This window comes from Athene noctua, chromosome 14 (assembly GCF_965140245.1).
Source record: "Athene noctua chromosome 14, bAthNoc1.hap1.1, whole genome shotgun sequence".
Classification (NCBI taxonomy): Eukaryota; Metazoa; Chordata; class Aves; order Strigiformes; family Strigidae; genus Athene; species Athene noctua.
In genome coordinates this window covers 19,404,396-19,431,236 of record NC_134050.1, presented here as the reverse complement: position 1 = coordinate 19,431,236, position 26,841 = coordinate 19,404,396, and the positions used below count along the sequence as shown (strand labels likewise).

Here is a 26,841-nt window from a genome sequence, read left to right as displayed (position 1 = left end):
GGGAGAATTTGTTGCGAGGTCCTCAGGAGGTGCCTTTAAATGTGTCGTTGTTCCAGAGTGGTTTATTAACTTGCTGAGGGAAATAAGGGGTATTGTGAAGTGACATCACTTCTGTCCTGGCACTTAAGGAGGGGCTGTGTGCTTGCAGTTGGATGTTACCGTGTCCGTATTGCTGATTGTCTGTGCTCTCATGAGCTGTCAGAGGTACACAGAGGGCTGTGAGATGGAAAGGGCTGTTCTCTAGTGTGCGCTGCTGTACAGCTGTTTAAAACCAGGCATGCTGCAGTACTGGTGCATCAGAAAACACAAAGTGCAGGCAACTTCTGCTGACTTGAGTCATACCAAGGAGTCACGATGTGATAAACTGGTGCAAGTCCACTGAACTGGCATGGTGCTGAGCAAAGCTGTGAAACACAAGGAGGGTGCTCTCCTTACACCCTAGATGAGCTGGTAGAAAGAGTGTTGGTAAGACTGCAGTCTGTCTTTCAACTCTGACCCTGGTTGCTTCTGCATTCCTAAATATTGTCTGATCCATATTGCAGCTTCCTCCAGACCTGTCTGAAAAAGACAGACACTATCTTTCTTGCTCTTCTAAGCGTTGTGCCTCTACTGACTATCCCTGGTTGAGATTATAGCACTGACAGCTAGTTGAAGTGTGTGCTAGAGAAATGCAATAGGATGCTGACACTAATAGCTCCTTTCAGGACTATGTATGACACTGCCACAAAGGATACTCACTGCATTCTGATTCCTTTTACAATATTCATCTTCTACTGAAGCGTATGCATATGATAAGAAGAGGTACTGCTGCAAGTAATGTGTGTGTATTTACGAAGGCAAGATGGTACATAATAATATATCTTTGGCTTGCTTTGCAGTAGGAAAGCATTAATCCATTGAGAGAGAAGGAAAGGTTTTTGTCTTTCCCCTGAAACCATCAAAGCTGTTCTCAAATGCTTGGAGGGAGGGAAAAGAGAGGGGTCCCAAAAAGAGAGAATAACCATATGCCAGCTGGGCTCTTCGTGAACTAAAGCATGCGAGCAGGGGAGTGGGTGGTGTCAAATACTGCAGCAGGATTTCTGTTTTGTTTCCCTTTCACATGCTACCTGCACAGCAGGAGTGATTGATGATGATCATGTCCAAATGAGGTTTGCACAGCATGTAGTTATAATAGATGCAGCTCTTCACCTTCTCACAGTGAAGAAAGTAACTAAAAAGGGATTGTTTTAGAAAGTACTGGCTTAAGCTGACTTGTCTTCAGTAAAAGCAGAAAAAAAATTCCATTTCTGGTGATCAGGTTGATGATGATGCTGTTTTGTTTTTCAAGTTGTTGTCAGTTATGGGTCATGTTTTACTTTCTGAAATTGAAGGAGAAACATCTCTACCAGAAGACAGGAGTTCTCTTTGCATATGTTCTCATCAAACTTTTGCTGTCTCCACCTTTCCCCTCCACCTTTCCATAGGTGGTTGGTTAGTGACAGACAATAGTGGTAGGAAGAGGAATTGTTTTTTTCACGCTTTGACCTCCAAATAGAACTGAAGTTATTTCCATGTATAGAGAGCAGTCTTTGTATTAAGTGAATTAGATGCCTATTATAGGTTGTTCCTGCTTTTCATTCTGTTTTGAGTAAAAGCTTTGATTTCTTTCATAAATCGTATTTTCATTTTCTTCTTCCTGTTCCTATTCATTAACTCCAGTCCATTTTGTGCAGCCCTACAGCCTATTTCCCAGTACTTTCAGTTATTTTTCCCACAGCATGGCAGAAACACAGTCCTCAGCTCTGTGCAACTCTGGTGAGATTGGCGCTGTTTTTCTGAGGAAAAGACCGTTTTCTTAAAAGTCTGGTGAATTTGTAGGAAACAAAATCTGAGAGACCTTGATTTTAAATGTTTCTGGCAAGCTTTATTGGATTAGGTGCTGCACTCACGCTGTAAAATTTTTAAAAGCTGTCATATAACTGTGAAAACAGGCAAATTTCTCCTTCCCTTTATGACAGTTGAAGGGAACACAAAGCTCCTTCACAAGTGTCGGACTCTGAGGTGCCTTGTCAGTGTCAGTGCTGAATCAGTCCATTGGTACAGCAGACCAGGCAGCTATTAATGTAGAGAAAAAATCTGATAGTCTTGGAATAGCTCTTTTCTCCATGAAGAGTCCTGTACAAATTGCTCTTGGTGCATTTGTGGCTACTCTGGGGTACTAAGGTACTGAAACACAGGCAAAACATTATTAGACAGCAGCGCTGCTGCTCTAATGGGAATTGCCTTTTAGAGGCCATTTCCTGGAATATTGCCAGATGCAGAGGAGCCATCATTTTATCACTGCACCGGTTGGTAAGCTCCCAAAATAACTTTTGTCACCTGATACATAATACTTGCCTGACTTCATTCATTTTTATGGACTTCGATTTTCTTTTGTTGAATTGCCAAACCCTCGAGAATAAAGATCACCTCTGCAAAGCAGAATATTTTTATTTTGTAATGAAATATTTGTATTTCACTGTGAAATATCCAGGAAAGAACATTTGTTTTCTACATTCTGTCCTCCAAACATCCAAAGTTTCTTTATGACAGTAAGTAAAATGAATTTTCTTTCTGTGCTTGTAATCCAAGGCTCTGCTTGCTTTCTATTTTTTTTGTTAAAAAAAAAAAAAAAAGTAGGATATATCCCGAGGGTTGAGAGAGTGCTATAGAAAGAAAAATGTCATTTCCTTAATCCCCCTTGGCTTATGCCAGCATTCCTACTTTCTTTGACTTCTAACTCCCAAACCTCCAAGACTCAAAAAAAGAAAATGCACAGAGCTGTACTTGTGTTTTCAGTGGTTCTTGATTTTCTTAAGACATCCCGTGCTAGAGAAAACTATTTAGATTGGTGGCAAGTTGCCCATCAAAGAACTGAATACCTGTATCTCACTCTTCAGGTAATGAATGCTTTAACCAACAGAGAGATTCAGTAAAGCACAGAAAGACAGCAACAAAAAGAAAGGTGACAAAGAAGTTTGTTATTTATCAAACTTGCCATTAATAATTTCTATGCATGGGTCTCATTTCCACTGTTAAAACATACTGAAGTTGTATGCACTATTAAAAAGTCAAAGTCTTCAAAATGGTATGTGAAGACTCTAATTCCAGTGGGTAGGCTCCCAAAGACCCAGGGGAATATTCTCTTGTAGCTTGAAAACTTGGGAGTTGCCATCTGGGATGAGCAGCTGTAGCTCTGCTTTCCACCTCCCTGCTTAAGGAGGTAGGCAAGGCACTGTGATTTATTCTGCCCTTTGGCCCATATAAAATTCCCAGCTGATACAGCCCTGAGAATGATGTGTCTTGGCTTCTGAGACACCAAGTGCAAATCTGAAATGTATGGAAGCACAGAGTGGCAGGTAGCATTAGTGAATGCACTAGAATCTGTGTGGAAAAAACCAAGAGCCTAATTAATCAGATTCCAGGGACCAACTGTGGGTCTCTTGCTCTGCCCTTGCTGCTGTTGATGGTTTGTGCACCACAGTTTGGGAAGCTCTGTGCTAATGAGTACTGCTGGCCTGGCACACCAGTGCCAGCAGTCAATCTTTATTACTTGGACATAATTGGAAAGATGGAGGGGAAGTAATGAAGATGAGAAATCCCTCATTACTGGCATAATTTTCCTTTCTGGCACTTCAGTGTCACAGGTATGTCTTGTAAGAACTATGCAAATATTTGTAATAATTGGAAGACTGGGTGTGCAGGACAGCTGGAAACAGGCACAGCTTGATCTGAAAATGCACCACGAGGCATTGGATGGTTTTTGAGTGATCCTGGCCAAATTTGGCAAGAGGGTGGAGGCAGAGGGGTGTCTCTTCATTTCTTTGTACCTCGTTGGCAAACCATCTGACATTATTAGCTTGAGGAGAGCTGTTAGCTGAGCTTATTCCCAAAGCTGGGGAATTTTGCAAGAGAAAAAGCTGATTTTGTTGAATTGGATTCCTTGTCCTTCATCTGCATCCTCCATCAGTCAGCTGAATGAGATTGATGGCTAAACCAGCCAGAAACTCCACAGATTTTTAGTGGCTGAGGACAGCAATCATTTTGTAGTTATACTTGGCTGCTGTCTTAAGTTGGTGGAAAAAAAATTACCGATAGAGCGATAAGCCATTTAAAAGCAGGCCCCCCCCGCCTCATCATCGTTATTTGTACACGTTCTCCTCTGATGGGCCAGGGCTGCCACTCATCCCGTGGAGCTGAGCTTATCAGTTGGAGCTGCTGCGTGCTGTTCTGCAGGGAAGACTTGTCTGCCAGTTGGGTGGTGCTCTGAAAAGACAGTTTGATTAGAAATAAGACAGGCTGTGTGTTTTCATATGTATAACAGGTGGATAATTATGACAAACAAAAATTTGATTAAACAGCAATACAGACGTTGCTTCTGTGTAATTAAAACATGGGAAGTTTACCCCAGAATGTCATTTTCTCTAACTGCCTCCGAGTCTCTGATTCTCCTTTGTTATTTACCTCCTCCAGAAACTGCTCAGTCTGATTGACATCTTATCTCTGCTTCTGAGTTTGTGAGGAATCTCTGAGGATGTATTTTTAAGGAGCATTGCTTTTAAAGAAAGGAGAGCCATTTGATATGGGAATTACAGACTTTGAAAAATGGCATTTCTGTGAGAAGCAGAACTATTGAGGGCTGTTATCAAGTGTGAGAGAGAGATGATTGTATTACTTGATGTCTGATTTATATGGGCACCAATTAGAGCTTTTCCCGTAGCAGTGCCATTCATACAGTTTTCTCCCTGTGTGGATTCTGATGCCTAATAGGGGTTGGGGATCATGCTGGAGTCCCTGTGTGAAGGCATTACTGAGGACTACATTTGCTACCTAAATGCTTGACTTCTGAAAACCTGTAGGAAGTTAATGACTTTGAAAGGGTGCATATCTGTCAAATCAGGCTAACAGTGACAAATGGACTCATGAGTTATTTGTGGGATACTCAGCCAACATAGTTCCGTTTTGTAATCTTCCTTAGGAAACCAGGCTCAGAAGGCTCTTAATAGAGGAGAAAAAAAATTGCCTTAAAGTTGACTATATAATAGATATCATCTTCAAATTGCTTGCTGTGGGTCAGTTCCTGCTTCCGTTACTCATGAGAAAGAGTAGCTTCATTGCTTTAGGTAGGTTTGCTAGCATATCGATAGGCTTTTTGCCAAGGACTAAGCACCTTGCCTTATAAGTTTTGCTGTCAAATGTATCCACTGTACCTAATTCAGTTACTTGTAGTACAAAAAACTGAGGAAAACCCATCAGTGGATAAACCCACAGCATATAGCACATTGCAGTTGTGGAGAAACTGGCCTTTTTAAAACAGTGAGTGAAATGGCTGCAAATTTTATTCCTTCTTCTGGATGAGACAGATACTAAATTTGTTGCAGCCAATACTTTGAACTATACAGAGGAAGACAAAAGGTAGGTGAGATCATTTCCATCATTATTCCTGCTCCCCCGTATCTTGGCTTGAAGATTTTTGAAGGCTAGCCAGTGTTTCTTTCTTACACGTGATTTCTCATCAGGGGGGATATGATCAAAGTCAGAGTAACTGCCACAACATAGGCTGTCACCTCACGGTTCACTCTGCCCCTGTATTCGATCCTTTTCACCTTTATTTTAGAATATGAACCTTTTGGCCAGGGGATTGTTCGCAGCTCTGTACCCACAGAGTATCTAGAAGAATAAAATCCCAGTCTCTGTCTCCAGACACCAGTGTTTCAAACATGATAGCTATTAATATTGCTGTGTGATTTATTTATTTAGAACGTAACTGTTGGCTAAGGTAGCAAATCTGTACAAGTTACTATATGAATAATATTCAGTATCTAGATGAAATATATAAAGACACTTCTCTCTGGTATTTATGGTGTAAAGTGAGCAATGCTAGGTCAAAAATGAAATGTGGAGTTGGATGGAATGACTTCTGCATACTCATGCAGATTGGAGACAGTAAATTGTATTTCTTAGTACTGTCCTGTAATTGTTTCTCCAGGAAATGTTAAACCATCACAAGATGCAACAGAAGTAAATGAAATTGAAATTGCAGTCTGTAATTAGACTGTCATACTGTAACACATCTTAAATCTGTCTTCAACAGAAAAACTAACACCCTCCAAAAAACCCTCCCGACCTGCTTCAAGTGTGAATGCATGCAGAGCTTTATAATTTAACATGATTCAACTGAGGCTTGTTCTAAAGATGCCGTACATTTGAAATAGTAGTTTGGATGAGACAGAGGGTTGATGTACAAGGACAAAGGGCCAGAACGACTTGGTCTTGTAACTTTGTATACACAGACTTTCAAGACTTCTGGATGTTTGTTTTGTTGGGTTTTTCTGTTTGTTTTTTTTTCTGCTTGCTATTCAAGTTTGCTCATAGAGCCCTTTTTATTCTTTCATTGGCCATGATACCTTTGTTTGTTCTCAAGTACTTTCAAAATAAAGCAGCGGCAGCAGCTATTGCTCTGTGTCATCTTATTCTTGGAGTCCCCCTGAGCTCTATGCTTTAGGGGTGGCTCTAAATCCAGATCAGCTTGATCCATGTTGGCTTATGTTAACGCTTTTTGTTTATTCTTGTTTTTGCTCTGCGTGTTACGCCGTACTTGATTATCTGCTCTTCTCACGAGCATCTTCATGTTTTCACCGCAATCCATGCTTTACAGGAAAATCCTGGTTACTACAGCTTCCTTTTCCCCTCCAGCTGTATTTTGTAAACTCGTTTGAGAAATCATCCACTATGAGGCCTGTAAACACTGCATCTGATAACCGTGAAATGATAGTGATTTACTAGTGCTGATTTTGTTTATTACACATGTTCATTGCGGGTACTGATTAATCTGTGCTGGCTTTTATTTAATGCTTTCCCTCCTCTAGCACCCCATGCTTACACATTTCTTTACCTGAGGTGTTCAGGGAGGAACCTTTTCTTTTCTGTATGTCATTCCTGGCTCTATTGATGGGGACTTTGGTACTTTGGTAGAGGCCTCTGGATGTAGTAACTTAGTGGCAGTGAGCTTTCTTGGGTTCCGCTTGTAGTCATTACTAGATGCTTTGTGGTAGAACTACCGTCTGCTCCCATTCTATTCAAACAGCTGTCTTCCCCCTGCACCTAACAGGGTTTAGTTTGAGACTTGGAGAACAAGGATAACTGTGCCGTGAGGAAGGGAAACCCAACCAACCACCTGCCCTTACTGCAGATGTCAGCTTGCACTTTATTTTCCCATGTGAAGTTCACTTTCTTTTTCCCTGCGTGGCTTTTTTTTTGTTACAGTGAACAACTTTAATGATCAGACAGCCAGCATGGGGTACAATACTTGGAATTAAACAACTTAAGTCTCTTATTTAAAACAGGCTTAGCACTTAGGAGCAAAAATCTCATTGATTTAGCAAATGACTGTGTGGCAAGCCTACAGTGGGATTACAAAGCCTTTGCATAAACTGCAGCTACACCAGCAAAATTGTGCTCGTGCCAAGAAAGCTTGTTTTGTTCGGAGGACTGGTGTAGGCTGTAATGGCAAGAAGTGGTTTTACTAGTATTAGTTGTTCCCCCAGTAGGGGCTTTGCTGGTATAACATGCTGACAATTTTTTCTTAGCCCACAAGGCAGCAGTGATGCTGTCTCTGTGCTGCTGTCAGACAGCACTGGATCTAAAGAGGCCGAATGGAGCCAGGTAAAGGGAAGGTGAATGTTGACTGTAGGAAATGAGATTTTGTTGTTGCTCAGTGCCAGTAGGCTTAGGCTATGCAACAGCATGAGGAGGCACTATCATCTGAGCTGTGAGCAAGGTGCTTCCCCCAGGAGCAGAAAGGAGGGGTGAAACCTTAATCTCCAAGGAAAGGTAGCAGCCAGCAGCTGCTGTGGCAAAATTATAGGCTCCAGCTTATCTTAAACCTCCTCCTTCCTTCTTTAATTGCCAGTTGTTTTGCCCTTGCTGTCTACGCAATATTTAGAAGGGAGAGCACAGAAAAGGAGCTAGATTCTCGGTGACTGTGTTCATTCACTTCTCTACAAGCACCAAGACCAGGTACCTCATCTGATAGCTTCCTCCATAGGAGACAACCTTGTGGGCTTCAAACCTCGTAAGGGGTTTTCCCCCTCCCATGCTGTGGTCTCCCAGTAGTGGTATCTGCAGTTTCTGGCCTGGTCGCAATTCCTGTGGCAACCTGGGAGTCACCTGTCATAGCAGCAAGGGTACAAGTCTCCTTGGGACACACCATATATGAGCATGTTGGGTTCTACTGAGCATCTGGATTTTTGTCTAGCTCATCTTTCTATAGAGCATTTTGGTGACATGGCTGATATTCTCTTTTCCCCTCAGTATTCACCTCTGGCTATTATGAAGGTGTGTACTGGGTGAGATGGACTTACGGCTCTTTCATAAAACATAAACCAGAGCTCCAAGTTTGTCCAAAACCACTTGTCTTTCAGTAACAATTTTTTAACATCCCCACCCCCAGTGGAAACTACACTTTTAGATGTGGTTATTCACGGCCATTTTATTACATTACTTTTTTCTAAAGTCCCTCTATAAATTGACCTTAAGTTATATCCTATCCACCACATTGCTCCTGTCAAGTCTGTAAATGTTTGCAAATGGACTTCCTTCATATTGGCCAATTGAACATTTGTTCTGTTGTTTTGTAAGTGACTTTTATCCAGGGTTGTAGCATAAATTGTTTACTTATGTCTGAATAAATCTTTTCACTAATCCATTTGTGGCAGCATGGGAAGGAGCTGAGGTGACACATTTGATACCGTTTTCTTCAACAAAACAACTGGAACTCTGGACGTGAATTGAGTTCCATTGCCACTTGCAATCTGTTATGAGCTCCCATGCTTGAAGGCCAGAGTTTTTAACACATCCACCATCTGCTTTGTACTTGTTATGTCCATGCAGAATACTTGGTTGTTTTAGAATGACTTTGCCAACTAAAATAAAGAACCCAGAAATGGTCTAATGTATCCTACGTACACATGCTGCCACTACCAAAGGATAACTAAAGCATCTTTGGGCATGAAAAAGCAGATGTTGTTTTGTTGTTTGTTCATAGATCACTCCATGACCTCTAACCATGAGACTTTTTCACTTTTGTAGCGTACTGGTACTTTTCTGATCTTTGCAAGCCCTGAACTGTGTAGCGATAACAGTCTGGTGCAAAAAAGTCAGCAACCTTGAGAGCTTTTTGGATGGCCTTTCAATGCAAAGAAAACCAGGAACAATTTGAGTGTTCATGAGTCCATTCATTGAAGCACTAAGAGCTCATTTTCAGGTTTTCATTGTTCCATGTCTTTTGTCAGTGCTGGGATTCAGTTTCTACCGTGGAGAACATGCTGATTGTACATGGTGCTGCTTTGGTGCCCTTGCTCTCCTCTCTCCCGGTGGCAGATGTGTTAAGGGATCTCTATTTGCATCTTGGTTGGTGCCTTAGAGCTCGGTGTCACAGCATGGAGCACCCAGACATACTACTCCTTGTCTTTGTAGTCAGGCTGTTGCCTTCCTGGTGGTCCTTTGTGGAAACTGGAACTAGGGGTATGTATGATCACAGTGTTTCTGGTAGCCAAAGTGGGAAGTGTCTTTAACACTCCAGGCTAAACTCTTGCGTCACTTTTCCATGTGAGCCTTCCTGCATTCTGCAAAGGTGTGATAACGTGGCAGCAAAACAACAGGCCTTTCGGGGGGATCATATGGCAGGTAAAATTACTGCCCCAGTGCCACAGGGAGATCTCAGGTTCAAGTCAGAAGGAAAGAAACAGTGTAGTGAGTTAACATCTATTTATTTGAAACAAGCATCATTGAAATCCTTTGTGTAATTGATGACAACGTCCGTTTGTATTGCTTAGGTAAAGTTACTCAGGACCCGAAACGTTTTTACCATACCCTTACCAGTTTGTCTTCTTGAATATGCTCTTGTGTGTTAGTTACAACATGTATCTCTTCTTACTCTCCAGTTTCCATTTGTAAATGGGTTTTAGGTAGATAATTCTTGGAGAAAAATCGATTAACAATCACTGAGAAAAATGTCCTGTTCCTAAGGAGAGTGTATGTCTCCACTTACGGTACAGGTTAAATTGTAATCCTGAAAAAACACAGACTAGACAGTCCCATTTTTTTCCACTGCTGAAACTAAAGGTATGTGTCATTACCCTAGTAAAACCTTAAATGAAATTCTGGCATTTTCTAAGTACTCAATTTCTCTCTACCTTCATTTCTCAGCTAATACTCCATAGCCTTTTCAAAATTAAGGAATTGCTCTTTCTTCAACCAACAGGTTTCATTGTCCTTTGCTTTCATAGCTGCTGCTACCTTCCTCTAAGATTCCACTTTTTCTACCTGAAAGTTGCAGTGAGTTATTATTTAGAAGCTGGAGCTTGGAAATACTTCATGTTTTGTCACTGCAGTTGAAATTTCTCTCTCCAGAATAACATCCAACCCATTCATTCCCAGCTTAGTATTTTTAGCACAAGCTGCTTACAGTTACATGTCACCTTCTCTGTAATAGCAGTGTGGATTTCCCTGTGCATGTGTTAGGAGCACTCCCTTTTGCAACCTAATCCATTTTAGTAACTTGGTAATTCTGATGTGAAATTATGAAAACAGCAGAAGGTCCTTCATTTTAAATCTCACCCCTACTAGCTGGAGGAGTATATATATCTATGTATAAATATATAGTACTTTGTTGTCCCCTCTGCTGGGCACTTGTATCCTGTTTTCCATGGACTCCCAAAAGAACTGTCCATATAAGAAGTCTGAAGTTTTTTGGCACGTTCTTCTTCAAACTAGTTGTACTTTGTCATGTCATATTTATTTCTAAAAGAACATGGTTTTCCTTTTCATTTCATGAGGTTTTTACATCTTTTGTAAACATCACCATTTTTCACAGTCCCTATGGTGATTTGCCCTTGACCCAGGTTTCATTGGGATTATGAAATTGTTTGTGACACCAAAAGCACACCCTCACATTGTTTTCTCCCTGGCATGCTTTTGTTCAGGACACATGCATGTGACAGTGGGCATATTTCAGTGATGATATTACAACTCCCTGGCATATATGTAGAGTGAAAAATTGCTAAGGAGGAGAAAGAAAATGAAAGTTGAAAGCAGTAAGGGGTGTCGTACTGTAAACCATTTGATGCAGCATATGCGCTTGCCCTCCATCACATGGCTGAGCTGCACAAATGCTCCATCCTGCTGGTGAGATCTGAGCCAGACCTTGATGCTTCAGAGTCACATTTGTGCCCATCAATACCTGCTTTTGGATTGCTTCCCTTTGCTTACTGCTTGCGAGTTAATCCTCTTTGTGCATCAGCTCGTTTTGTCCTAACTGGCAGTGCTCTGTTATTTTTTTTTTATTCCAGCCAAATGTTGATGTTTGGGGGTTTCTCCTCTGCCTTTTATCATGTCCGCAAAATGTGGAAATGCTCTGTGGCCACACAGTGTCTGTGGGCTGGGGACTCTAGGATTCACAAGCCTTGGCACATGCTTTGCTGTCTGCTGGTATAATAGGAGCTGTTAGGTTGCACAGCAAGTTACAGGTTTCGGTCCCCATTATGCTCAGTAAAACAGCCATCTTTTTCTCATCACAGATATCATTAGCTATTATGTACTGTTTCAGTCACCCAATAGAATTGTCAAATCTTCCACTTAATTACCAAACAGGTCCATTTTCCCCAAATATCAGTCCAATTTAACTATTTTTCTGCTACATGGCAAGTTGCTCGGAGATCCAGTGCTGCACACTGTAGTTTTAGTTTGATTTTGATTTTGCCTCTGCAGCTACACCCTGCTTTATTCTGTTCCCAAATTAGGCTTTCGCCCCTATTGCCAAATGCTTTGTCCGTTCTTTCTAAACAGTGCTTGTAAAGTGGGGAAGCTGCAGGGGCACAGTTGGTTTCCCAGTAGCTGTCGCGTGTTAATTAGATGCAAACCTTTAAGCCTCAGCTACCCACGGACTCTGCTGCAAAGTTTATGAGGCTTCTGCTGCAGAAGACAGGGCAGATGGTGCCAGAGGGCTCAGATGGAGTTTAAAAGCCTGTCACTGTGCTGCACTGGGTTGTCCAGCCTCTAGCTCTTGAGCCACAGCCACAGGTGCCTTATAGTTTGTACCACAGGGGTTGTCATGGGGCGGCAGGGATGCCAGCACTGGCCTTGGGACCCCTGTATACCCTCAGCTCAGCCCCAGCCTCCAAGGAAGCGGTGGGACCAGTGGAAACCTGTGCCATTGTTGTGGAAAGTGGTGCCATATGTGTTGTGGCTTTCAGGCTGGTGCCACATCCTTGTGCCAGTCGATACGGGTACCTGCATGCGGGTGATGGCGAGAAGGAAAGGAAACAGAGCCTCCCTGCAAGTACAGGCCCAAGTACAACCTCACTTGTCCTGGCACGGATGTTGTCATTGGCGTTTGCACTGAGAGGTGTTAGTGGGAATGTAGTGGTGTGTACTGGTATATGCAGGTTTTGTGGAATGGGGCTATTTTCCCCCAAGGAAATGGGATTCATAAGCTAAAGCTGGGCTTTATGAAAGGCACAGTAAGAAGCTTTTACAAGGTTATCAAAATCTTAGTTGCATGTTCTGAGATCTCCCAAGCCTTCCAAGAGGTTTACAAAAACTTTGTTGTGACAGTTCAGTCCTGCTGCTGACTTTCTCCTGAGCTGGAAAAGCAGATGCTTAAAAAAAAAAAAAAAAAAAAAAGAAGAAAGAAGAGCTATAGGAAACAGTAGCTGGACGTTCACCCCAGACATACTCTTGTTTTGTGTGGAATGTAGAATCATTTGTTTTATCTGAACGATTTTGTTGCTGCGTCCATGTGTATGGGAGAGTGAGGTAACTCTGAGTTTCTGTGAGTGGGTGTTCAATTTTGGCTAACAAGATCCTATTTCACTTAGAATTTGGAATAACAACAGCTGTGGGACTTAAAGGTCTATCAGGTCTGGAAGTTACCATGATTATATCAGAACAGTAGGTGTATGTATTGGATAGGAGTATTTTGTTATAGGGGGAAAAATATACATCGTTAGATGAATATTTAGGGTTATTAAGAGAAAATCATATCAGTTGCTTTGAAATAAATAGTACAAGATAAGAGATGGTGGTTGCAAGAGGCGCTGTGTATATAAGAGGGACACAGTACAAACAAAATAATTTAGCAAAATTCATAGATCATGGAATAGAAAGTCTCAGTAGACTTTTTCTGGCAGGATACCTGTTAGGGAAGGAATTCACAGTTCAGGCTATTTACTTACTGTGGAACTATATTTGAAACTGCTTTTGATAAAATAGAAGATTATCTCTAACATTACTGCAGAAGTCTCAAAAGATTTGAAATAAGTAATGTCCCTCTCTTATCCAATTAGAAACAATGCCTGACACATGGAAGTAAATACTTTTGTTCTCACAAAATCACTTGAACAATATTATCAAAGAAAATACTTGTTTTCATATAGTTGCTTTAAAATCAATCTGGTGAGCTCAATCTGAGCCTCGGCGCAGCCAGCATCACCACATTTGCTTGTGCTGCAGGACCCAGTGCTCATCACCCTCTCTGGAGAGGCATTTAGCTTGTGTCACATAGCTTCACTGCATGTCATTAGGTGTGAAACTGTAAAATCGTGTTGTCTAATACAGACATAACTTTTAAAAAAGTTGAAGGTGGATTAAATAAAAATAAAATATAGTAATATTTTAGACTGGCTTTACTTGTAGGATTTTCTTCATTTACTTAAAGTTGAAGACATGATTTTAAAAAAGATCTTAAAATGTGAACATATTCAGCAGAGCAGAAGTTTTAGTCTATTAGAAAACAGTATCTCCTTACAAACTCAGTTATCTAATAGCAGCCATTCCATGCTATTAGGTGGTTAATAGGTGTGCGAGAAAAGAAAAAGCATTGTCAAATGTTATAGCTGGAAATGAAAGGATTCCAAAAGAGTTGTGCTTTGGGTCTGTGACTGTGAATGTATAGTTATATACATACGGTAGGAGGAAGGAAAAAAGAGGATGTTTGAATAGCCCCTGTGTTTCTTAACTTCTTCAAGAAATTTCCACTACTTGGGTCATTAATTACTATATAATTTTCATGATTGGGAATGACTTAAGTCATGTGTATTGGGGAGAGTTTATCATGGTGACAGTTTTGAGCCTGATGTGTTCCAATGGACTAATGTGACTTAAATATCCATGTCCTGTTGAATTTCCATTTCAGCGAAACATCTTTTAGGTCCTTTGAAGTTTTATTTCAAGTCTCTCTCTTCAGACTCTTCAGTTAGTTACAACTTCTCCCAGTCTGTGCCCCCTTCTTCTGCCTCCAGAACATGGGAGGAACTTTGCCCTTGAACAAGGCATCTGTGACATGGATCCGAGAAAGCGGTCCTCACCTCTCACACTCCAGACTCATGTGATTCTCTTACCAAATGTCAAGACTGAGCAGAAGCGTTAACTATGTCATGTGTGGTGTCATAGAATCCAGGATTTATGTGAAAGGCAGAAGGCTGAAGTAGTTTCAGTAGTCTTAGATGCTGTGCTTCTAGTAGTATGATAAGTCCCTTTCTCCAAGTGAGCAAAGCCCTGAGAATGGCACAGCAAGACTGAGTTTTCTTGTAACACTGTGATAACTTTTTAGCAGATTGCACTTAGTTTTCAGCTCCTACCTCTGTGCTTACTGCTGCACCTCATGTTGGGATGTTTTTTTTTGAAAACTAGAAAATAGGCTCTGCTTAAAAAACAGCTGCAGAGGGTTTGGGCTTCTTGTGTCTTGATTAATTTGAGTAACTTTTATAATCTGAGAAGAATAGATCTGCAGTTATACAAAATGACCTACAGTGGAGAAATACCACTTTTGCACTGCTTCTGTGGGTGTTGCTGGGCTGGCAGGCATCCATATACCCCTTAAAGGGTCCCTGCTTTGAGACTTTCCCTTTCTAGCCTCAGTTTTTGCTCTTCTGCCTCTGTTGGCAATTTACTCTGTCTCTGAATTCAGTCATCCATGCAGGTACACACTGCTGGGTTCTTCTTTAGATGAATGTTGCAATTGTGTAGATAAAGTTGAGAGGGTTTTTCTGGTTTTCTTTTTTCTTACTTCATTTGTGTAGACTGTACTTTCCTGAGTCTTTGGAGGGAGCACCTGGAGCCACTGAACCAGAGGACCTCTGTATCCCCAAGAGCATTTTATCACCAAGGAAATGTTAAATGTCTCTTAAGTCTTCCACTCTGCCCTGTGTTTTGTCTCTGTAATTGGTAGATGCACTCTTCTAGGGAGCCCTAAACTTGCTGTCTGCTGCTTTTGAAAATGTTATTAATTAAGCAGGACGTTGTATTATTGGCTTGAATTTTATAGCTGCCCTTGACACTCCAGAGGTTTTGTGCAGTGATCTAGATATTGTTTATACATGGCAGTCTTTTTTAATTACCTTTGATCCTAAGTTTTTAACGATTCCTTCTAATCTGCTACCTGTAAACCTGACAGAAGGATCATACAACTGGGAGAGTTTAGTTCTGGTATCAGATGGAGCTGAATAAGCTATTAAAAATGTTTACTCATGACTTATTTGACGAAATTCATAAAATGTGGAAGCAGCTTTACAGAAACAATGTAAAACGTAGAATAAATCTGGAAACCCCTGCCCTTGCTGCCCCACTCCAAACTGAGTGTTTCAGAGGAGCACATGCCTGTTAAACAGTGTACCAGAGCCAGAGGCAGCAGCACTGTTGTGTTTGGTGCAAGTCCCTAAAAAATGCTTAATTTTGATCTTTTGGCAGCATTAACAGACTGCCAGGTGCTCTTTTTTTCCTGCAAGTCGAAGTGGTTGGTGATGTGCCCAGGGCTGCTTCCATTCCCCCTCCAATGTGATTCGTACAATTTTTAGAAGCTATGGGTCACTGACTGTGAAAGACATCTGTCTTGTCTTTAAAGGGTTAAACATGCCAGTTCCCATGCAGCATTCTTCCTGCTCCTTTTAGCTATGTCAAGTCTGGGTGGAGGTGCCATGGAGAGGACTTGATACCAAACCATGCTCTTTTAGTTGCACATGTGATGCAGCTGTTGATTACTGAGAAATTATGTCACTAGCTAGGGCTGCTGGAGCCAGACCCTTTTGCCATCACTCACTGCCTGGAGAAACTTTAGGTAGCAGGAAGATCTCCTGTGTGCACATATACGTTGAGGCAGTGAGGGAGGACAAGAGCGCTGAGGACCTGTGTGGGAATTTGCATGTGTCATTCACAATTAGGAAGTGTAACTTTCATTTGCATGTCTTACAAAGCTCCGTTCTTATTTATCATCTCCAAACCTCTCATTGACAGTACTTATTACAGCTCTTGCCTGCACAGTGATTGCCTCTCAGGAGATCTTCGAGCAGAACCAGTGCTGCTGCTGCAGTCTGCTTGGATGCCTGCTCACTGCTCTGAATTGCCTCGCTTCTGTATCTTTTACCCAGCATTCTCCCTATTAACTTCAGCTTCTTACCTTCTTTAGGGACAAGATCCTAAGGAAGGTTTGCTACTGATTCTGCCCTTGCAGAAGTGGTTGCTCATCTGAATATCTCCCTTCTCTTTGTTGGCAGGAGTTGACTTAAACATTTCCTTTAGATGGTCTTATTGTGACTGATTTTTATTATTGTTATGATTGTTCTGAATCCACGTCAGCTATATCCTCAGCATTTTTCATTTGTTTGGCATTCATTTTTCACCACACAAGCATTACTGCACTTGACCAGACAAACATTGTCTAATCCAAAGTCTGTGTCAAGTACCTCAGGATAAGGTGCAGAAAACCTAAAATGGGCAATTATTCCAGCTCTTTGATGGTTGTCTTATTTGGGGATATTAAGACCATGTATATAAAGCCCAGAATGGTATTTCAGTTCTGTTGAAACCAGTGTGAGAACCTCCACAGACTCTAGTAAGATAAGGATTTTGTTGGCAATTTGTGCCAGCTCTGGAGGTTAAGATAGTAATTTTTTTTAGAAGACACATACTCCTATAGCTCAGAGACTTTGTAGCTCTATAGTTTTAAAGATACATTTCCCTCTTGTTCAGTCAATAGTATTGTCTTGGTGTAGGTTACAGGGATCTTTCTGTAGTGTAAGCTTCCCAGTGGTTATGACCTATTCTGCCCTTCCTGAATGGCATCATATTGATTTTTGCCACTCCACCATGCTCTGTAAGTGCCTCTTGTCAAAGCTCTCTTACTGGCAGGTATTCCAACTCATCTGTTTTAGTACTTGAGCTTCTCATATTGGTATACAGGCCCTTATTGCTTCTATTTCTGAGCTTGTGCCTTTTATTGCTCCCCCCGCCCCCCCTTTCTTTTTTAATTCAAGACCCCTAATACCCTGAAAGTATCCAAAGTGTACTTCCATTTTGGTCTATTTTTCCTGTAGTTCATTGTGGGTATTCTATCCTTGTCTTCAGTTATCTCTTGATTACTGGCTCAGAATTTTAGAAATTGTCTTTTTTTTTTTTTTTTTATGTTGCACAGTAGGAAGTGTTTTGACAAACAGGATGCTCTACCCATAAACCCATTCAAATATCTTACCAAACTGGCCCTTTAAAGTGAGCACTCGCCTGTGCTAGGAGGAGTTTTATCAACTCCTTAATGAACACCTGTTTTGTTGGTAAACACAGGAACTAGTGGCCGAGTTAATCTGGCAGAAGCATCCTTCAGTTGGTATAACCAATGGCTACATTCCTCATCTTCAAACTAATCAGACCTGATTTGACATAAACCCCACGTGTCTGGAGTCTAAATCCATGATGCACATGAGAGGTCAGAGAATATTGTCCACTGTGGGTCTGACTAGCACATGCTTTTTGGTTTGGTTTTGTAACAGAGGTCGTGATTGATATATTGTAGTTCCTTATGTGTAAGAGGCCGTGCAGGCTTCTATTGTCAGTCTTCCCCTGCTATCATCAGATACGGTTTCAATAAATGTGCTTAGTTAGAGTGAAAGATGATGGGTATTAAAATGTGTTTAAGCAATGGTTATGTTTGACTCTGCAAAATCCAAAGCCAGTTCCTTATGTTTGTCTCTTCCTTTCCCACATCTCCACCTTCATTAAATCTTGCTCATACGCGTCTATTCAGGAAATAGCAATTAAGCACATTCATCTGGTAAGGCAACGAGCTCCTGATCGAGCACAGTGCTGCACGTCTGCGAAATTCCAGGTCGTGCAAGGACTGCCAGTCTCCTGGCAGCAGCCCCTCTTGTCAGGATGCTCTGGTGGTGCCGGCTGCTGCCTGGTCACACGGGGGACACAAGGGCCACTTTTTGGTGGCAGCTGCCAGTCCTCATCACATCTCACTCTGTAACAAAACTGTGTGTCAGAGTGCACAGGGGTGTTGCAAAAGGCCGCTAAGATTTTGCAGCACAGGCAACCCGAGGTGGCAGAGCTGCCTGTAGGCACAACAGGCTGGATAAAAGGGAACCCCCAGACTCTTCCTTTCTTCCTGCTCTTCCACAAAAGTGATTCCAGCTTCTAAGAAGCCCTGGTGTTGTCTTCAGCTGTTCCTTGTATCTGTGTTCCCATTACAGTGAGACTCAGTGTCACTCAACAAACTGAAATGCTGTACTCCTATAATTGGATATAGTTGGAGAAAAAATGAACAAGCCTTTTTTTCATGTAAGTCCCTACTGAAGAGATTGCATAGCCAAAAACTAATCTATGTTGTTTTGGGTTTGGGTTTTTTTGGCCAACTTTATCAATCGCTCTAATACAGGCTGATACCTTTTTTAAACTTTCTTAGTCCAGTTACATGCTTAGACTATCACGACTGTGTTACCCATTTTAGTATAGTAAAACCTCTACTAATGCATAGATCAGTGAAGAAGTTTTCCTGCAACATGTTTTTCCTAAACTGAAGGAAAATGTTCCCCAGGGACACATGCAGGTTTGCCAGGAACATGTTTGGCAGTGTCCTGGAGAAGGACTCTCCTTTCATTTTCCCGAGATTGTTGCCTGAAAGATGACGTAGGAAAAACCTTGCAGATGCTTTCTGCATTAAATAAAGAGCTTTCCCCATGAATTTAAATCTCCTATAGCTTACTTTTTATGATTCAGTAGTGAGTTATATTTGGTTTATATTTTGTAATTAGAGGGCAGAACAGATGGCAAACCCTCCGTTTAAAGTGAAGTGTACTGAGTAACCCACAGTGCCTGGTGCTTTGTATCTTGCTAACCAGAATTCAGAGGAAAGCTGTGTTCACTTTTCTCAACCTTGCTCCCAGAGCTTTACGTGGAAATGGTGTTAGCAGAAGCATTCACCAAATCTCATTTAATAGCAGCACCATTTCTGCTGCTACTCAGACCAGGAAACGAAATCTAGTTTAGAGTAGCTGGAGAGGATGTCAGGAAACATCAAATATCATGAGCAGGCATCCTTATGAGACAGACAGTGTAAAGCGTCCGGTTAGGCAGCTGGGGGACAAATAAGTCATTAGAAGTGAAGGCTTTGGCCGAAATATAAGACCGGCTTAGAGCAGTTCAAAGATTCTTAAGTGGCAGTCTTTTAGTAAAAGAATTATTTCGATCCTTGATGAATTTCAGTATGCAATACAGCTTGATCACTGCAGCATCCTTGTATCTTTCAATGACATACAGAATTTTTCATTCCTTTTGTGTTACTGTGTTGGTTTGTTCCATGGAATAGGTGCAGGCAGGACTCCATTTCAGCAGTAGGTAAGCTTCCACTTTTCCCTGCTTCACCAAATTGTTAGGAAACTTCTATTAATGAAATATTTGCTTTTGCTGTAATATTTGCTTTTACTTCTACAGAGAAAGTGTAACAGAGCTGGTAGGGTATCGGATGCTGCAATAACTTGCCTTTGCTTTTTGGAAGAGGTGCCAGGTGGACACTCATTCTAGAGATGTCGGTACATTCCCTATCAGAGTAAACAGGAGCAAAGAAGTGGGAGAAGGCAGTGGAAAACGTGACGTGTGATGTAGAGTTCTTTGGTGTTGACTTTCTCAGATTCTTTTCCCTTGTCACCCATTTAGAAGAGAGTTTATCTGATGTCGGCTGTAGGTCTAGACATGTGTAGGCACTAGCTGGCAGGTAGGAATTATTACCAGAGATGCTCCTGCATTCAGAGTTTACCTATGGGATAAAATAAAGGCCAGTTCAAAGCTCTCCTTTCTCTGCCTCTTTGAATTTGTCTTTTTTTTTTTTTTCTTCTGTCCTAACATTAATCTGAGTGTTTCACCATCATCCATCTATTCCCCTGCCTACGCTTTGTATCTTTTTAGCAGCAGTTGTGAAGTCTATATAGTATCATGATGAGAATTCAGAATGACCCAGCACTATTCCATACTTTTTTTATTTTACCTTCCATCCTGCTGCTTTTCCTTCATTAATTTCTCATTTCTTCTTTCCTTCTTTTCAGTCTTTCTTTTGCATCCCATTTTCCATTTTGCTGGTTCTGCTTTGAGCAGGGGGTTGGTGACAATCTGTATCATTCTGTTCACTGAAAAGCATCTTTTAAATTGCAGAGTCCACCACCAGCATTGCTAATCATAATTTTTATGTGGCAATACCCACATTTTCATGTCACTGTATGGTGGTCCTGTCAAGAAACAAACCCCCCCAAACCTGGAATTTGTCTTGTACCTAGGTGGCATCTTGGTTTAACAACAATAATGTTAGTTTGACTGGGAGCTTATGGCTCAGGATTAAAGGGAAGGCAGGGACAGGAGATGTTATAGTGGGGGTCTACTACAGGCCACACAATCAGGAAGACTGAGCAGATGAAGCCCTCTATAGACAGATAGGAGCAGCCTCATGTTCACAAGCCCAGGTCCTCATGGGGGACTTCAATCACCCTAATATCTGTTGGAGGGACAACACAACAGGGCACAGGCAATCCAGGAGGTTCCTGGAATGAGCTGATGATAACTTCCTTCTCCAAGTGATAGAGGAACCAACAAGGAGAGGTGCTATGCTGGACCTTTTTCTCACCAACAAGGAGGAACTGGTGGGGAGTGTGAAGCTCAAGGGCAGCTGTGACTGCAGTGACCATGAAATAGTGGAGTTCAAGATCCTTCAGGCATCGAGGAGGGCACAGAGAAAGCTCACTACCCTGGACTTAAGGAGAACAGACTTTGCCCTCTTCAGGGATCTGCTTGACAGGGTAACATGGGGCCCAGTGAAGCTGGTTAATGTTCAAGAATCGCCTCCTCCAAGCTCAGGAGTGATGCTTCCCAACAAAAGAGGAAGTCAAGTAAGAGTGCTGAGAGGCTGCATGGATGGACAAAGAGCTCCTGGACAGGCTCAGACACAAAAAGGAAGCCTACAGAGGGTGGAAGCAAGGACAGGCAGCCTGGGAAGGATACAGAGAAATTGTCTGAGCAGCCAGGGATCAGGTCAGAAAGGTGAAAGCCCTGATAGAATTAAGCCTGGCCAGGGATGTGAGGGACAACAAAACAAGCTTTTACAGTTATATTGGTGGTAACAGGAAGACTAGGGAAAATGTGGGCCCTCTCCAGAAGGAAATGGGAGACCTGGTTACGTGTGATAAGGAGAAGGCTGAGGTAGTCAATGACTTTTTTGCCTCGATCTTCACTGGCAAGTGCTCCAGCCACACGACCCAAGATACAGAAGGCAAAGGCAGGGACTGGGAGAAGGGAAAACCACCCACTGCAGGAGCAGATCAGGTTCAAGACAGTCTAAGGAACCTGTCCATGGGCACAAGTCCATGGGACCTGATGAGGTGCATCTGCTGGTTCTGAGGGAACTGGCAGATGAAGTGGCCTAGGCACTGTCCATCATATTTGAGAGGCTGTGGCTTCTCACGTCTGGTGAAGTTCCCCCTGACTGGAAAAGGGGAAACGTAACTCCCATTTTTAAAATGGGAAAAAAAAGGAAGACCTGGAGTCAGTCACACCCCTGTTTACAGCAAGAGCAGATCCTGCTGGAAACTGTGCTAGGGCACATGGGAAATAAAGAGGTGGTTGGTGACAGCCAACACGGCTTCACTAAGGGCAAGTTGTGCCTGACACATTTGGTGGCCTTATATGATGGGGTTTACAGGGTTGGTGGATAAGGGAAGAGCAGCTGACATCATCTGCTTGGACTTGTGTAAAGCCTTTGACACTGTCCTGCACAATGTCCTTGTGTCTAAATTGGAGAGACATGGATTTGATGGATGGACCACTTGGTGGATAAGGAATTGGCTGGATGGTCACACTCAGTGTTGCGGTTGATGGCTTGATGTCCAAGTGCAGAGCAGTGACAAGTGCTGCTCCTCAGGGGTTGGCGGTTGAAGTGGTGCTGTTTAACATCTTTGTTGGGGACATGGACAGTGGAATCGAGGCACCCTCAGCAAATTTGGTGACAACACCAAGCTGTGTGGTGCAGTGACACACTGGAGGGAAGGGCTGTGCCATCCAGAGGGACCTGGACAGGCTGGAGAGGTGGGACTGTGCAAACCTCATGGGGTTCAACAAGGCCAAGTGCAAGGTCCTGCACATGTGTCAGGGCAATCCCCAGCACAAATCCAGGCTAGGTGATGAGTGGATTGAGAGCAGCCCCAAGGAGAAGGACTTGGGGGTGTTAATGGATGGAAAACTGACTGTGGGCCGGCAACGTGCGCTCACAGCCCAGAAAGCCAACTGTGTCCTGGGCTGCATCGAGAGCAGTGTGGCCAGCAGGTCACTGCAGAAGGTTATAGCAGAATTCCAGTCTGACATTCGTGCAGCTGTAAGAACTGTGTTTTGCCAACTGCTCTCTGAGCTCCACTCTTTTTACATAACGGAGTCTCTGGTTAGGAGAAGCTGGAGGAACAGAAGAGTGTTTCAGTGTTTAATATCACTACTGGGCACTGGGATGTTAGATTGCTGCTGCAAAAGAGATTAAAAAAAAAAAGGAGGTTGAGGCCAGCTTTTTGCTGGATGTGCAAAGGAGAGAAAGCCAGGTTTTTAAAGGTGTTGAGGAACCGAAGTACAAAGTAGGTATCTTCGTGTCTGTGTGTATCTTTAGGCACATAATTATTTTCAGATAAGCAACCCATTTTTACTCTTGGAAGATGCTTATTATCCTATAGTGATGACAGAGTTAAGTAATACTTTTAACTTCAGAGAAATCTGTTCCTTTTTTACAGTGAGGAATCAGCAAGAAAAAAAATCTCCAGATCTGGACAAAGAGTGTGAGGAGCCAAATCCCTAGCAATGTGCACAGCTGTTGTGGTCTTGAAAGCAGCAACACTCTGCTCTGAATTAGTTGTGAAGGCTCTTGTGCACAATGCGAGGAAATGCTGAGCCCGTTTGAAATGATGTCTTGCAGGAGTACACCACCTGTGTTTTCCCTGTTTATCTGTGAGAGTGCAGATGACCAAGAGATGGAAATGGACTTGCATGCTCAAACCTTCTTCCCATAACAGCACGTTTTCTGCTGTATGAAGTGGGTAAAGAAGTTGGAAGTGACTTTTATTGATGTCTTCTATTTTTAGCAAGTAATCAGAACCAATTTATTCTCCTTGATAGGGTAGTGTATAAGAAAGCAGAAGAGAAGCAGCCTAGGGGGATGTGAAGTATCTTACTAAGGATATTTCCCTTGATATCCCAGATGTAATTTATTTAACTGTTTGTGGTGGTGTTTCTATCTCCCTTCCTTCATTTTGTTAAAGTCATACTATTAAATAATATTGCTACTGATCTGGATGCTGTGAGGATCAGAAGTATTGTAGGGTACAAGAACATGATTATGACTGTAGCCCATAAGAGTTTTCTGTGACACCACTCTCTACAGACTGCTGTTCCTGGGAAGCTGACCTAACTTCCAGGACAGAAAATCTTCTATAGAGGTGACAAACTCTCAAATGACTCTTCAAGGTGTTTATGGAGGAGTATGGTGCTTTCCAATTACTTAATTAACCAGTGAACACCTGTGGATACCCTGGTGGTTTCTGCCAGTTGGAAACTATTCATGGATGGGAGAAAGAAAATTGCTTGTACTGCAGTTTTGCATGGACCTGGAAGGTGTGGGGCTGCTCAGCTCTCTAGAGGAAAGGCACTGTTCTCTGCTTCATTACATTCATTAAACTTCATTACAGACCTTAAGTGTCTGTAGCAATGCTAGGGAATCAATATGGCTCTGTATTTCCTCTGCCAGAGTCATTTTCTGAGCTCTAGTGCACTCCACGGTACCGCTGACCTAATCCAAAAAAGGGTAAGAGATACTTAACCCAACAACTTCTTTATCTTTTGTTGCTCCTCACTAATCATGAAGGCCAAGTTCACTCTCAGGTTAAAGATCGAGCTTAAAGACGATTTCTCTGGGAATCCAGCCATTGCAAGGAATTGATTTCACCTGCCCTTCCAGAACCCTGCGCTTTGTCTGGGCACAGGCATCCTTCAACCCTGGCAGAATTCCTCCTCCTCTCCAGCCTCACCTCTCATTGCCAAGCTCTTCGTTTCTTTGATAAATAACGCTGCCCACATGCTCAAGTTTTCCCTGGTCTGTCTAATAAGCAATCACTTAGTGCTGATGACAGGAAACTGCCTACAGAAATCGATAGCTGATGTGTGGCAGCCCTCTTCAGGTGAAGGCAGCAGTGAATACAGATGAGGAGAGCAAGTCCCTTGATAGGAGGAGGATTTACAGACTATATTAATGTGGCTAGAAAATAAAGGGCTTAGGAGAGCATGTTGTTTGGGCTGAAAAGAGGGGATTGTGGATATCAGTGTCAGTAGGTGTACAGGATAAACAAGGCCGTGTCAATTTGAATATGTAACCTCCTAGCATGTGAGACTCTGTGTTTTATTTCAGAAATTGTTACAGAGGAGCTGGCATCAGGCTCCTGGGGTGTAGGTATGTGTGAGAGTATGGGTTTGGGTAGGGATTCTGGGGCAAGCGCTGCAGTGAGTTCAAGAGGCGCTTGTTTTCTTAGCACAGCTGGCACAGTGTCTGTGGATGTGAACCTTGGAGAGTACAGCACTGCTTGTTCCTGGCACTACACACGAGTTCAGGTTCTAGGTGGTTGTAATGATCTGTTCTGACCTTTAAAAATAAATCTCTGCACGATCACCGACATAACTGTTTAAGATACAGGTCATCTAGTGTAGAAGGGGAGGGGAGCTAGAAAGCAGTGTTCCTCTCTGATAGAATTGTTTCTATTGATACTTTGATGCCATCAGATTATTTCCATCTGGTTGAATCCTTGTTATTATTGTGGAGGAAAACAACTTTCAATCTCCACACAAGGATGCATTCAAGCCTGCAACTTTTGTAGCTCACGCACTAATTCTCTTATTCCTCCAAACTGACCCTATCATGTTTGACATTGTTGGATTTTCTTTTCCCAATACTTTTGCTCTCTCTTCCTCTCTAAGCTATTTTCTCTGTACTTATCCCACTGTAAAACTTTATTGTTCCCTTAGGGTGTGATTGACTCTCTTGCAGCAAGGTGATTTACAACACTTTGCGATGAGCATGTTATATAAAAATTAATTGTATTCTGTTCTGCAGTCTGGTTTGGGTGTGCTTTTTTGGTTCACTTTCCAGTCTTCCTTCACCTTCTAACCTATTCTATTGTATAAAAATAAATACTAGTATAAGTGCATATTATCTACTCCAGATAAGATCTTGTGGACTTTCTGTGGACTATAGCAAACTAAACTATGTCTTCATTCTGTGCAGTGTGGATTGATTTTTGTTCTTGTCTCCTAGGCTTTTTCTTGACTTAGAGATCAATCTAATCTTCTCTAACTTTTCTGGTACTCTGTTCAGTTTTTCTCCAGTTCTCTGGTTAGATCTGACTGGGGCATTGTTCTAAAGTGACATGCTGTAATTTCATACTCCTTCTCCCCCCCCCCCCCCCCCCCCAAGATACAGGGTAATTTTCTGTGAGGTCTTCACAAGTGGTTGCCCTGCTGTGAGCCAATAATTGAGCTGGAAATAAGAATGTCCCAGGGCTTCTTTAATGCATATTAACACATATTTTAACCAACACGAGGTCTCATGACATATCAAGGATTTCACTAAAATTTCATCAGCTCTGTCTTAGATTTTGATTTGTTCTTGTTGGTTAGAGAGATTGGCATGTAAATATTTTCAACTCCCTTGAAAGCACTTTTTCTCTGTGGTATTACCTTGCAGTAACTGGAAGCAGTTGGGACTGCTCTGTCAGATTACACAGGCTCTTTAAAGACTGTACTGCATAGTTAAAATTCATGGGATCTTATCCTTTACCTGGCTGCGCAGTTTCAGGGAATGGGCAAGATCACGGTGACTGTATTTTACTTTATGCTCCGCAGCATTCATGGCAGAGCTTCTCTGAGCAGCTCTTTGATAGAATAAGGCAGCTAGAGCAGAAATGTTTCATCTTCCTTTGGCCATGCCTGGCTTTTAGGTGGCAAAACAGCAGATATGGTGCAGATCATTGTGGATTATCGTCCTGTCTTTTTCCCTTTTTAATTACATACAAAGCTTTGTCAAGAATCTTTTTGGTTTTGTTTGCATTGTGCTTAAACCAGTTGGGGTTTCATTCTGGGTTTGTCCTCAAGCACTACTGTAATGTTCCCGACTATTAGGAATAGTAAGATCTAAAAGCTAAGCCTCATCAAAAGTCAGTTAAAGCAATTGGAAAGAAGCTGACTTAATTAGCTTTACAGCAAGCCCTTCTCCAAGTCTGCCAATCTACTAAATAAGAAGTGGTAAGCAAAAGCACTTACAGATTTTGTTCTTTTCTCCCTTCTTTTTTGTTTTGGCCATCATGTGCAAGTGCCTACCTGTCCCAATTGTCTGCTTTCTCATTGCCACTTCTTTTCAGTAGGATTTCCAAACCACACACAAACTTGCAGGAGGTGTTTTGATTTTCTTTCCCCCCTGCTGAAACTCTGCAA

At 42.1% G+C, this 26,841-nt stretch overlaps 1 protein-coding gene across 6 annotated transcripts in view; it reads left to right on the top strand.

The window, feature by feature from the left end:
* The window catches only part of TSPAN4 (tetraspanin 4), a 453,985-nt gene that overhangs the window by 256,162 nt on the left and 170,982 nt on the right, over positions 1 to 26,841 (top strand). The gene's annotated exons all lie outside the window — the stretch shown is intronic.